The 14,914-nt window shown below is 40.7% G+C and overlaps 1 pseudogene; it reads left to right on the top strand.

Annotated features, from left to right (window-relative positions):
- The window catches only part of LOC146809088 (E3 SUMO-protein ligase KIAA1586-like), a 36,800-nt pseudogene that overhangs the window by 20,202 nt on the left and 1,684 nt on the right, over positions 1 to 14,914 (top strand).

Here is a 14,914-nt window from a genome sequence, read left to right as displayed (position 1 = left end):
TACAATTACTGATATAAGCACACACTCATCCATACAGCCACTCCCAAAATCACACACTCTCACATATAAATAGTTATATACTCTTACATACATATACACTGTGTTTCACATATGTAGTTACTGACACATGTACAACTGAGATATACATTCAAACACTAACACACCCTTACATACAGTCACCCAACCATATAGTCCATCACACATGCATTCTTAAAACCATGCACCCACTGAATCACCCACTCAGACATCTATGCACAGAGTCACACACACCCTACCCACACAAACACTCAGGCACCCATACAGATACTCAGACAACCAATCAATAACCCATATAGACACTCATATAGCTATTCACAAAACCATGCAGCCACTTATAAACCAACACACAGACACATACAGACATTCACACAGTTTAGTCACTAGTCTGCAGTAAGATACATTTAATGACTAACTTATAGAGTCAGTCACGCACCTAGAAAATCACCCATTCACACACTTATACACCCACTCATTCTTCCATAGGCCTTTCAATATAAATATATTAAACATATTTAAACTTTTCAGAAAAACACACATTCACTGGATGATGTCATCAGTGATGTCATGAGTGATGTCATTTGAGATTTCATCAGTGATGTCATCAGTGATGTCACTGACCATGTCATGAGTGATGTAATATGTGACGTCATCAGCAGTGCATTGCGGGGGCGCGAGTTATAGTTAGCTGAACTAACTATAACAGGGGAATTTCTAGGGTTTTGTATGAGGGAAACGTCCAGCTAACTTTACGCCCCTGATACCTATGTTTTTTTTAGTGAATTTCTAAGGTTTTTTAGATGCCAATTCCTAACTATAACGTCCCTGAAACCTTTGTTTTTTTCAGTGAATATATATATAGATATAGATATAGATATAGATATATATATATCTGAAGGCCTGGCCCCGGGGGATGGTATTCCCGGGGCCAAAATCAAGATGTCATTTGATATGTCATCAGTGATGTCGTCAGTGATGTCACTGACCATGTCATGAGTAATGTAATATGTGAGGTCATAAGCAGTGCACTCCAGGGGTGCAAGTTAAAGTTAACTCAGCTAACTGTAACAGCTGAATTTCTCTGGTTTTGTACGAGTAAAATGTCAGCCTAACTATAATGTCCCTGTAACCTTTGTTTTTTTTGCTAAAAAGAAATATATATACTATATATATATATATACATATATATATATTATAGACATATCTTCTGCCTCATAATAGGAATACCACAGCAGTAACACCAATAGTAGGGGTGGGCGGAATTTGCGGAATTAACCTTCGCAAATTATCGCGAGAATGTTTAAAATTATCGCAAACAAGCAGAAATATCGCAAAGATGCGGAAGTTTTTTTCCGGCATGTTCGCGAGATTTTCTGCATGGTTGCGGGTCGCCAACTTACCCATGTGGTTGCTTGCGGGCGCGGCCATCTTGTTTTGAGTTGTTCTCGCGGTGCATGATCGCGAGAAGAAAGACGTGATCGCGCGACGCATGACGTCACTGCGGGCGCGAACTGTCGCGAGACAGCGCAAATGGCTAAAAACAATACAACATCTCATGGAGAACGCGACCGGATCAAGAAAACTTGTCGGCGAACGCAGGGATTCAGGTAAGGCGATCGCGCGCGCGCGAGAATGTATCATTTTACAGCGCGAGCAAGAAACAAATTATCGCCAAGCTGCGGAAACCGGAATTTTTGACATTTTCGCGCTCTCCGCGGAACGCAAAAATGTCAAATTATCGCAATTTCCGCGAACGGAACGAAATTTTTGCCCAGGCCTAACCAATAGTCAAAATCATGGCAGTACTACATTTTGTGGCCATGGAATCATTCCAATACACTGTGGCAGTATCTGGTGGAATGTCACAACCAACTTTCAGTATTGTGCTACAAACAGTTCTACAAGCAAGCAGTTCTTACACATCAACAGCTCATCCAGTTTCCACAAAAAATGAGGATTATGCCATGGTAAAGGAGAAATTTTTTGCTTTGGGTTACCTATCACATGTGGTTGGAGCAATTGATGGCACACATATTACCTTAGTGCCACCACACGCTAGAAAACAAGTTGACCACAATCAAAAGAACTTCCATTCCATCAGATGTGTACATCACAGGATTGTGTGTGCGCATTTTCCATGATCAACACATGATTCATTTGTACAGCGGAGCAGCACCATACCCCTGCAAATGTTACAACTTAGACCTGAGAGGGCCTAGCTAGTTGGTAAGTACAATCTGTCAATATATTATTTGGTTAATTTCAAGTTTAATATTCAAAAATATTTTTGCATTTTTGTCTACATTTTATTTTTTTCTTAGAGGAGACTCAGCTTATTCTAACCAACCATGGTTGTGGTATCACTGAGGAATCCAACAACGCCAGGGGAAGTCCGCTTCAATGAGGCCCATGGAAGAACATGGAGGCCAGTTGTGTGGGCTTTTGGACTCCTAATCAATGTCTGGATAAGACTGGTGGAGCCCTCCTCTACTCACCCCATAAGGTGTGCGATATCACCATAGCCTTCTGCATGTTACACAACGTAGCCCTGCAACGAAAATGCCATATATTGCACAGGATGGAGACCATGAAGAGCCACCGGGTGAGTATGTTCAAATGCCAAATGAAAAGAGCATGGTGGAGAGGAAGGAACTGACTTACATCGAGATGTTATTGACAACTTCTTCACATGGGTGTGAGTATATATTAAAAGCTTATTACATAACATGTTAAACCAACTTTTAATCTGATGACACTGTGTGGGAAATGTTTTAGAAAGGGAAAGTTAAGGAAAATACAATGCAAATATTTTGTTAAGACACATTGAGTACTTTGTTAGTTTACATTGTACTTAGAAAATGTGTCCTCCCAATGTTTCATTGTTATGTGAAAAGTTTGTAATGTAATCAAATATTTGCTTGGGTTTTTTAATCTGTTTTAGGTTCCTTCACCATGTCATCTTCATTTTGTCATTTTTTAAGTTGGGACATTTGCAGGTATATGCTGCTGTTGCAAAGTACAAAGTGAACATAGGTTGATCCTGAGAAAGACACACACCGATTTTGGGTGTACATATCTTGTACAAAGACAACTTGCAAAATAATTGGAATGAACTTTTTAAGATTGCGTTAGACTTGTTCTCTGTGGAATGTTGGCACCAAGCAAATATGTGCTGCTTAAATTTCTCTGACCACATGTGGGAGCCAAAACAAAGCATACTAATCTCCCTTCACATTTGCAAAATTCTCATTTTGTGTTAAGTATCTGAGGCTGTTAAAGGGTGTTATCATTGTAGAAATACCTTCTTGAAGCAGAACACCAGTTGTTAGTGACACTGAACCAGATACTTCAACCCTGTATTGGAATGAGCCTGCGGCCATTAAATGAAGTACTGCCATGATTTAGACTTTTGGTGTTATTGATGTGGGATTCCCATTGTGGGTCAGGAGATCTGGCTCCAGCTGATGACATAAATCAATAATAGTTAGCCAATTTATTCAGAAGCATTTGGTTATATTCTGTTCTGTCATGTTGGCAAGCACTGAAACTGTAAAAGACAAAAAGGCACTAAATATCTGGGTTAAAGCATGGGATGTAATGTTTAAGAAAAAAACTGTCAAATTGTATTTCTTCCAATTTAACAAACTACTAGTTAATCATCTGTGGTTTTGATATTTTTTGCTCATTTTTGAAAAATATGGGACACGTTACCTACCTGAAAATTATTTGTGACTAATCAAACATTTTAATGTTTACATTTTAAAATGTATGATGTAAAGAAAAAATTAACCAATTGAGAAACGAAATACATAAATAGTCTTCAACTTTTCCATGTTTGTTTTATTCAACATAATAAAAAAAATAACAACACAGGACGAAATCAAAAAGACATGGAGTGGAGGCATCCTCAGTGGTAGATGGTTGTCCACGTACTCTGTGTGTTGGACCTATTATGAATTAAAAAAAATACATTATTTAATAATCTAGATGATACATCAAATTATTTTGAAGATAAAAGAATGAAGCAACCTAAAATTAAAAAGTAAAAATGACATACCAAAAAATGTTTTAGTAAATAAACTTTGATTTGTGAAACAAATTACATTAATTTAATCAAATAGGAATAAGTCAACATACAAAATTAAATACAAAAGCATTTGAAAACAAAGCATGATATAATGATTGATCACCACATAACACAGGGACATATGTAAAAATGTGATAGGAAAGAGAGAATGAGCAAGATAACATTGCAACATTACTTTTACAAAACAAAAGCAAGGCATCATGGTAGTTGCAGTAATTAAAATTAAACATTAACAACACTTGCAAATTTGTAGGTTAAATATACCTAGCGAAAATATGTTGTTAAAAAAGTACAGGCATTTACAATATAAAATACAAATTGCAATATGTTATTTGGTGTTAACACAGTTACAAGCAATATTACATCTTGTGAAAGTTTATGGAATTAAACCTTCAATCTTATATTCAACAAAAGACATTCAAACAAACAAACAAGACAACAAAACAAAACAATTGATGACAATATATATATATGGTATGTTTCCAAAAGGTGCAAAAGACATTAGAAACAGCTAACTGAAAATCAAAACAAGATTTAGGTTTAGTCACACATTCAAAAGTGTAACTTTCCAGTCTCCACCTTACCAGGGATTCCTGTCAAGCCTTTACGATATAGGATCCGCAAGACCTTCTTCTCCCAGGGAAAACATTGTAAAGGGGGACTGAGAGAACAACCACAGTCCTCTAGGCCTCCAGGTAATGCTTAGAGGCCGGGGAACGCGCTCTACCCCAAAGGCCATTTCACCTCCATCTAATTTCCTCATATGTGCGCAAGTTGTTTGCCACAGCATTCACTCTGTCAACTATTCTGGCCCACATTTGCCTTTTCTGAGACAAGGTTGTATTTTATACTTGGGCTCCAAACAACTATGGCTGTACTCTAAAAATGTAATCCACCATGACTGACAATTCTCCCTCTGTGAAATGGGGATTTCACCTCCCTGTCACTATCAAACAAACAAAATATTAAATAAATGCCATGATCCACAAGAAAATAAATGGGAGAAGAAATAAGGGACCAGAAACAGAGAAAGACAAAAGAAAAACTTGACCTAACTGGCAAACGTTCTGCTTGAAAATGTTGTGATGCAGTGCAATGGCAAATGATCATGATCTCAAATGGAATGTGTTTTATAGTGTGGTATGCAGGTGAACACAATTAGCCAAATCACACCATGTGTATCATTATAGCATCCATCCAACAGCCACAGGAATAGTCCAATATTTATTGCATCTTGCAATGGAATCACTCCATTGGCAATCCACCGCTAGAACGCCACCAGCATAACTGTGAAATCTAAATAGCTTAGGCGCAATCCCACCACCCTGATGGTGACAGAGTAATGTTAGCCAGCAGAGAAGTTTGCTGTATCGACAGCGGTGAACCGTGTACGCGACGGAAACCACTCTGTCGATGCAGAAGGAGATTTAGCCAGCACACATCTAAATAAATAGGGAGGGCAGGATTCTGTCAGCTTGGCAGAGTACTCCACTGCGGAGGGACAATGGGAGTCCCGCCAAGATCTAAATGAGGTCTTGAGTTCTCCAAATGCCCCCAAAACATCTCACAGGAGAAAGGGTCTGGTTCCCATTCCCAATCTTGTTACCAGATGAAAACATACCTGACAAGAGTCTGCAGCCCAGAACTCCATGTGCTAAGAATGCGGTTAGTATGAACACTACAAGGAGGATCCCAAGTATCTAAAAGAGCACAACCTTCTACTGGTGAAAAGATTCCAGGGTGGCTAGTGTAGTGCTGGGGGAGGAATTTGTCAAAGCTAATGGGAGGGAGTTTACAGGGGTTACCCTAGTGTCCGTGATTGATAATGGGATGGTTCTTAAGATCCATGTGCCCTCAAATACTACAAAGTATAGATAAGGCCCCTGATTTCTCCCAAGAGTGTATCGTTCAGACAGATGATACAGAGCATAGCATAGTGGCAGTACTATCCCAGCTTAATGAGGAGGGCCTAGACCAACCTGTAGCCTTCATCTCCAGGAGTTTATTTCCCCAGGAATAGAGGTGGAGTGCTATTGAGAGAGAATCTATTGCTGTGGTCTGGGAACTGAAGAAGTTGAGGCCATACCTGTTTGGCACTCACTGACAGACCACAGGCCCCTCAGTTGGCTCATGCAAATGAGGATACTGTTGAGGTGGTCCATTTCCCTACAGGGTATGGATTTCAGGGTGGAACACAGACTAGGAGTACACCACACCAGTGCTGATGGTAGGTCCAGGTTTTTCAGCCTGTGATGCGAACTACCAAGAGGTTGCTTTCAGCTGGGGAGACACGTGTTAGGCCCATCAATGTTAGGGTGGTCTTTCTCCAATTTTTGCCTTTTGCCTCCCGTTTCAGCTGAATATTTTTGTTGGCCTTAGGACTGTGAGCATTTTATCACTGTTAATCAGTGCTAAAGAGCATGTTCTTCTACCCTAAACATGATGAAATTGGTGTATATCTGATTGTCATATTTTATGTACTTGTAGGTCCCCTGTAAAGTGGTATAGCACATACCCAGGACCTGTATTTCAAGTGCTACCAGTGGGCCTGCAGCACTAATTGTGTCACCTACATAAGTAGCCTTTCAAACATGTGAAATGAAATGAATGAAATGAAAGAGGCATTTGTAGAGCGCATGGCTACCCTAAGGCCTCCCAGCGCTGAGAACCAGGTAACAGAGATGCTGACTGCTTATGCGATGGGGAAAAGATGCGTCTTCAAGAGTCTACGAAAGGGTAGATATTTTTCCTCCATTCGAATGGAGTGTGGGAGGATATTCCAAGTCTTCGATGCGACATAAGAGAAAGAACGACCTCCGCATCTGGACCTGAGAATTCTCGGAACCATGGCCAGGTGTTTACTACCAGAGCGAAGGTGTCTGTTAGGATGGTACGGGGAGACTAACTTTTGAAAGATTGGAGGGCCATTCTTGTTCAGGATCCTATGCGTGATGCATAAGGCCTTAAATTGGATTCTTTCTGCGACCGGAAGCCAGTGCAATTGTCTGATTGCTCCTTTAGCTGATTCTCTCCGCGGGATTTGTAGGAGAATTCTTGCTGCACAGTTCTGGACCTTCTGCAGAATGCTTATTGTAGATAGGGGAGCTCCTACATATAAGGCATTAGCGTAGTCCAGACGTGATAGAACCAATGCTTGAAGGAACAGTTTTTTTGCGTGGAATGGGAGAAGAGGGAGAATCTTCCTGGCTGTTTTCATAATCCCAAAACAGCACCCAGCAACCTTATTGGCCTGTGTCTTCATATCTAATTTTTCGTCCAACCACACTCCTAAGCTCTTAATGTGGTTTTTTGGAGTGGGTGGAGATCGCATGCAGCTGGGCCAGGGCCAAGGCAAGTCTGGGGGCAAAGGCTTTCCCAGCAGCATGAGCTCAGTTTTTGATCCATTCAGTTGGAGGCAAGACTGTTGCATCCAAACTGATATTCCTTCAAGGCATCTAGAGAGATTGCATTGTGGCTGTCCGAGATTTTTGAGCGAGACAATCAGCTGAGTGTCATCGGCATACATCACTATTTGTATGCCAAATTCCTCGATCTTGGCTAGGGGGCTCATATAAATATTAAAGAGAGTGGGGCTAAGGGAGGAGCCCTGGGGTACTCCACTCTTCAAGGGAACCTTCTTAGAGGACACTTTCTCCTCGAAAACCTGGAAAGTGCGACCTTCAAGAAAGGAGGCTAACCAACTCAAGGCTGAGCCAGTCACCCCCATTTCGAGACACCTTGAAATCAAGATTTGATGATTAACGGTATCGAAGGCCGCACTGAGGTCGAGTAGAATCAATGCAGCTGATCCTCCTGAGTCCATGATTTTCCTTGTTTCTTCCACTACCGCAACCAGGGCGGTTTCTGTCCCTTGATGAGATCTAAAGCCGGTTTGTGTCCGGTGCAGGCAATAATGTTTTTCCAAATAGGAGGAAAGGTTAATGTTAACATGTTTCTCAGCAATTTTAGCTATTCCCGGAAGCAGGGAAATAGGGCGATAGTTAGCCATTAATTCCGGGTCTGATCCCGTTTTTTTTAACAGGGCTTTCACCATGGCTTCCTTCCAGAGTGCGGGGGCTTTACCTGCTGCCAAAGAAGAGTTGATCAGTGTAGCAATGACTGGAGCTACTTCTAGGGCAACCTGCTGCAATACAGTGGGGGGCGCCTGATCATTTGGGGATCCTGATTTGAGTTTATTAAGTAAAGACACCACCATGTCTGTGTCTAAGGGCGGGAAAGATTCCAGGCTTTGATCTCGACGGCCTGTATTTTCCACCATTAAGAGGTCTTTATTAAAATTATTGACGGTCGAGAAGGCTGAGTAGATCGCCTGGACCTTGTCGTGAAAAAATTCTGCTAGATTGTCACAACGCCCTTGTAAATCAACCGGTGTCATTGATGTTACAGAAGGGGTGGTCAGGGCTTTGAATATTTTAAAAATTTCTCTGGGAGCGTTGGGCGCAGACAAAATCTTTGCCTCATAAAACGAAGATTGGGCTTTGGAAATCTTAGTTTTATACAGTTTTAAGGCATCACGATAGATTTTCTTTTTTTGAGATGAAAAATCTTTCCTCCAATGCCTCTCAAGCACCTTGCAGTTCCGTTTTAGGTCTCTTAGTTCCATGGTATACCATGCCACTTTTTTTGTGCCTTTTTTGATGTCTTTGAGTTTTATAGGGGCAAGTACATCCAATGAATTTTTAATCCATTGATTAAACTGTATGTTGGCAATTTCGGGGTCGGAGTCAAGATTAGGCCTTGTTTCTTTGAGAATAACAGCCCATTCCTCTCTGGAGATATTCGACCAGCTCCGGTTCGGAATTTTGGAGTGACTTTCAGCCTTCCTGCTCACGGAGGTCGGCCAAGAGAACGAAATTAGGTGATGGTCCGTCCAAGGGACCGGTAGGGGATCCTCTATCTGGAGGTGGATATTAGAAAAGATAGGATCCAACAGGTGTCCCTTAACATGAGTGGGGCCCGTCACTTTCTGGGACAGCAGTAAGACCTCTAATGCATCGAGGTCCTGAAGAAAGCCAGGGATAGTCTTCCCGAAGGCTGAAACATGTCGACCAGTACACAGGAGCAGTAAACGTCTTCAACTGCGCCTTTTTGTTTATTCTCTTTCATACACTGCTTTTAGACAGGAACGCGATTGATGAGACACAAGCAGGAATTATACACTTGGTGTTTGTCATTTGCTTATTCTATTTTAAAAACACTTTAAAAAACACAGAAAATTCTTTCCCAGAAATTTTGCACTGCACTCTAATACTTTTTCCTCTTTTTTTTGATGTATGCTTGGTAAGAGGATTCAACTCATTCATATCTCCTCTATGTCATAAGAGGTTGTTGAGAAGAGTTGTTTGGTACCCCAGATGATGACACTGGGCACTTTCAGAGTGTAATGATGGGATGCTGATTATCCTTAGATCAAGTTCTTTTCCCTTACCTCTTTTTGTCTTCACCTTTTGTATCTGATTTTCTACATGCTTACTTCTTAAATTAACTGTTGGAGCAATTGCTAAGTGGCAACTTTCTTGAATTGTATCAAGGGTTGCGATGTAGACCTCGGATTTCTTTTTGTATCTGAATATTTGGAAAGGGGGATTAGGAATCCGTGAAGGTCTTTAAATAGTTTCCCTCAGACCCTATTTGTATTTGTCTGCATCACTGTAACCCTGAACAATTGTGCTAAAATGGATTACGCTTGTGCATTTCGGAAGTGGAGCCAAAGCGAACTGCAAGAACGTGATGACTGACTGGATTGTGTTCTAACCCCGCCTGACTCGCCCAGTGCCAGAAGAGTGCCTATGAACGACAAAAGACCACAAGTGACACTGGAGCTTTTTCACCAGCTGGAATCAGGGGGCAACATCTGCAGCTGCTGCTTCTACATACGGAAACAGTTTGCTGATACACATGCAGCTGATGCCTCTTGTTACTGGAAAAGGAAGGAGAGACGAGATGCATGCTCTGGGACTGACAGTGATTTGTGAGATAAAAGGACTTGCACTGGTTATATCCTGATACTAAAACTGTAAAGCTGAGTGCATAAAAGTGGGATATGCATCAAGATGGTTTCACAGTTGAATTTCATCAGCATTTTTCCAAATTACTGTTCCATAAATTATTTAAATTAAACAATCATTTCCTCTCATTCCAAAAAAAGACTGTAACTTATCTCGATATAAAAATTATCTTCCCATCTCTCTGATGAATACTGATTGTAATATTTTTGCTAAAGTGTTAGCCCTTCGTCTTAATGATCTCATACCTGAAATTCCTATACATTGAACAATCCGTCTTTGTCAAAAATAAAAATATAGTAGACAAATTCTATTCTAAGAAACGCCCCAAGCATTCAATTGCAGCAATAGCTTTAGATGCTGTCTACAGGCCTTCAATAGAGTTCATTGGCAAATCCCAACACATAGCCTTCAATGGCATGGGTTTCACCAATAATTTCTACAACTAATCTCCTTATTATATTCTTCTCCCCGTTCTTCTGCTATGATTACTGGAGTACAGTCCCCATACTTTCCTCTACAAGTCAAGTTTACCCATTATCACCCTTGTTATAAATTCTTGCCCTTAAAGCCTAACTCCATAGACTAAACACTCCAATGATATTTCTGTTTTCCACCTCAAAGACATACACATTACATTTACAGCATATGGCAATGCTATCCTTTATATTTCCTAGCCGTTATCCTCTCTTACACATTTTTTTAAAGAGCTAAAAGCATATTTGGAGGTGTCTGGTTATATACTTAATATAGAAAAGTCAGAAGTGATGCCTTTGAATAAGTTCTGTTTCAAAACCTCCTTTGCTGGAATGAGCTTTCCAGGAATCCTGAGAAAATAAAATGCCTGTGGGTCTGGTAACATAACGATCTTGGGGAAAACTTAAAAACAAATATGGATGCTCTCCTCTCCAAAATTACAAAACTGACACAAGGCTGATTGCCACTATTTTTGTCATGGTGAGGTCGCCTTCATACAATTAAAATGTTGATACTTCCTATCAATAATTTTTATCTTATGTTATTACCTAATAAAATCCCTGGGAAATACTTCACAGCTATCTATAAGCTGCTATCTTGCTTTCGCTGAAATGGAGAATCAACTCATATTTCACAGCATAGCATCAGGTTGTCCAAATCTTTAGGTGGGGTTAATTTCCCTGATTTGTCCATGTACCACAAAACATTTGGTATTTAAGGATGTTTTTACGATCACCCTGGTCCTACGTCCAAATTGTGGTACCAATTGGAGCTTCCTATGATTCCTCCCTTCTCTCACAAGCACATCCTTAACATGTCACATCCCCCTAAGTATTGGATACCTGCACTTATTTTCCACTCCTGTTTATTATTCAAGCCACATTTGGCAGCCCATCCATCCGCATATAAGTATTTTGCTCAAAGTCCCATTTGGTACAACAAATGGATCTAAAAAATTGGTAAATCACTGTTTTGGCAAGAGTGGTTGAACAGGGGTTTTTTAACAATCTCTCTATTGCTCTATCATAACAATGTGGTCATTCCTTTTGAGAACCTATCATCATCCTTTAAGCTACCACCTAATTGTCGGAAACAAAATCAGCTTTTTGGAACCTAGGCTCTTGAGCACTCCTCATTCCCTTTCATCCCCTCCTATAGAGGGTCATGACTCTTAGTCTTGCCCCATTACCATTACCAACCGCTCAAAACCTGCTCTTATCTATAAAACATTAAAAAAAACATTCCATCAGGCAGAGCAAAATGTAATATTAAATTCATCTGGGAATCAGACTTACAATCCAATTGCCCTATAATCTTAAGTGAGAAAATGTACAACACTGCATGCCCTTCTAACCTCACTCAAACACTACACTATTTTTATAATTGGCTTTATTATACCCATGCACATCTCTTCAAACTAAAATTGCTCAAAACAGATAATTGTTGATGTTGGAATACAAGCTCTGGATCATACATTCACATTTTTTCATGTGTCTCAAGCTCTCTCAACTTTGGGATCAAGTATGGTCATCACTTGGTGTAATTTTGGTTTGCAGGTAATCACCTCCACCTGGGAATCTAACAGACTCTGTTACTCTCCAACAGTGGTGGAACTTGATCTGTCATAGCCATTGTCTGGATCAGCATGATTTACATTCTACCTTTCTATTTTTCAAATGAGAAGCATTGTGGGAACAACCTAGCCAGATACTTCTCTCTACATGCAAGTGGTAAAGCATAATTAACTGCCAAGTTACCATATACTGTCTGTAAATATTACTTTGCATACGGACCATGTTCTTTCTTTACGCTTGAATTTTTGACTTAATTCCACATTGTTCAATTTGTTTTTACTATTGTATATTTCTGTTATGGTATGTTACTGAGTTTATAAAACCCCTGTACACCAAACAGTTTCATAGCATAATAGTGAGAGCAAGGAGGCGAGATACGGAATATGCCGTGCATTAGTTATATGCTTGTCTAAATAACCAGGTTTTGAATGGTTTCCTGAATTCTAAGTAGCAAGATTCAGATCTTTTCACAAGGGTTCCAAAGTTTGGTGGAGATAACTGAAAATTTGGAGCCACCCAGTCTCTTCTTCTGAAAATTAGGAACTGGTAAGAAGTTGAAGTAGGCAGAACGTAGTGTGTGTTTAAATATGTACCTTAGGATTCAGAAGTTGATGGAGAGGGGGCTTTTACTGTGAAGTGATTTAAAAATGGTGCAGCTGACATTGAAGATTGTTCTTTTTTGTACAGGCAGCCAGTGGAGGTCCTTCATTAGGGGAATGATATGGCAGCATTTGGGTTGTTTGTAAATTGGATGAGCTGCCTGTTCTGGACAATTTGAAGTCTTTTTAATGAGGACTTTGGATAAGACAACATAAAGAGAGATGCCGTAACAGTAGTAGCTCCTCCGCTAAGGAGGAGGAGAGTCGTCCCACTGCTTTTCACATTGTAAAAAAAAGGAAAAATAAAATGATAATAACTCTAGAATGTTATTATTTAATTTTTCCTGCTGTGGAATCCTGGTGGGCAGGGCAGGCAGATCTGCTTTGCTCTTGGAGCAGGGGGGGGGGAGTGGTGGGCGTATGTAAGTGCGTATGGGTGTTTGACAGGCTCTCTGGGGCAATCCAAACATTCATGCGCACTTTGCATGTTCTCCATGCAGGCTGCATTACAGCCTGCATGCAGAACATGCCCAGCCTTCAATTCCCTGACTGAGCACTGAACCACGGCACTCAGACCAATGACAACACTGCATTGCAGAATTGTGATTGGCTATTGGGAGGCTGGGAGTGCGGTGCTTTATGCTTCCTTTGCAGAGAAGAAGCTAGGAAGAGGATGCAGGAGAGGCGGCAGTGGCCGGCTAGCAGGCCAGCCTACAGGTAAGTATTTTTCTTTTTAAACCCCCCTCCACCCACTCTTCCCCCTCCCCACCTCACTGCTGCTTCCTGGGAGAAGCTGCTCCTGTGCCGTAATCAATCCATGAGAGGACGACAAGGGCGATGACTGCCTGGACAAAGGCCTCAAAGGTGAGGAATTTGGAGATGTTTGGTTCTGCAGAGCATTAAGAATGAAAAAGAGATTACTGAGCCGATTTAGGGCTTCATGAATAGATCGACATCAATGTTTATCCCAAGACTTTTTATAGATTTTATTTGGGAAGGGGCATCTTCCAGCTCCGGCAGCCAGAATGAGTGAGTCCAGTATTCAAGTGTATTTTTAGTGATAATGAGTAATGACTTACGTTTTTTCCGCTTTTAATTTCAAATGGTTGCTGTTCATCCAATCACGGATGAACAGCATTGTGACTTGAAAATGCTTTTTAGATGCAGGGGTATTATTTAGTTTGAAGGCTAATTACATGAGGTCTGCATAATTATGAATCTCACAGTTCCTTTTTTTCAGTGTGTGAACTAAGGGGCGGGTGTATATGTTGAAGAGGTGGGGGAATAGGGAGGATCCTGGGGGAACTCTGCAAACTAGATGGACCTTTGAAAGGTGAACGGAGTTAGATGAATGGACTGGGATTGGTCTCCTAAAAATGAAGTAATCCATTCTAGTGCTGGGCCCCAAAGTCCTGCGGCCTTGACATGGTCTGCCAGGAGGTTATGGTCGAAATTGTCAAAGGCCACAGAAAGATCGAGGAGAACCAGAGCTTTTCTCATTTTTCTTTTCTCCTCTTTTTTCTCCTTCTTTTCCTTTTCTTCCTCCCTTTCTTCTCCTCTTCTATTAGTTTTCATGACTACCTTTCGTTAGCACATGTCTTAAGATGAGCATTATTATTATTATATATGCTGTTTGAACATGCTGTGTTATTTGCCTTCCCAATTTTATATCATATTACTCATAGATTGGCTTTTCAAAGTTATGTATAATGTTCTCCCTCCTTAAATCAAAATATTAAACAGAAAAGTGGGATATGCTGAACTTCACCTGTGTCTCAAACCTGCAGTAGTATATCTTATACCTAGCTACGGTAAGGTGGAGGTAAGGTAAGGCGGAGAGAAGTGGACCTTGAACCATGGGTACAGTTGCCCTGCGCGAGTGGATATTAGTACCTGAGTATCATAGTGTGTAGTCATTTTTCAGTGTGTTTATGTGCTTTTTTTTTATAAACGACAAGCACTGGGTTGGACAATCATTATTCCACTGCTGGGTGATTATTGAGTTCTGAGCTTGATGCATCCCTACACTACTTACCTGAGAAGCTGGTGACTGCTCAACATTGCTACCGCGAAGAGTCAACTGCTGAAGGGGTTGTACTTGGTCAGGTTTACAAA

Source organism: Triturus cristatus, chromosome 7 (genome assembly GCF_964204655.1).
Source record: "Triturus cristatus chromosome 7, aTriCri1.1, whole genome shotgun sequence".
In the NCBI taxonomy this organism is placed as follows: domain Eukaryota; kingdom Metazoa; phylum Chordata; class Amphibia; order Caudata; family Salamandridae; genus Triturus; species Triturus cristatus.
Note: the sequence above shows the minus strand (reverse complement) of the source record. Positions and strands in the feature narration are given on the sequence as shown.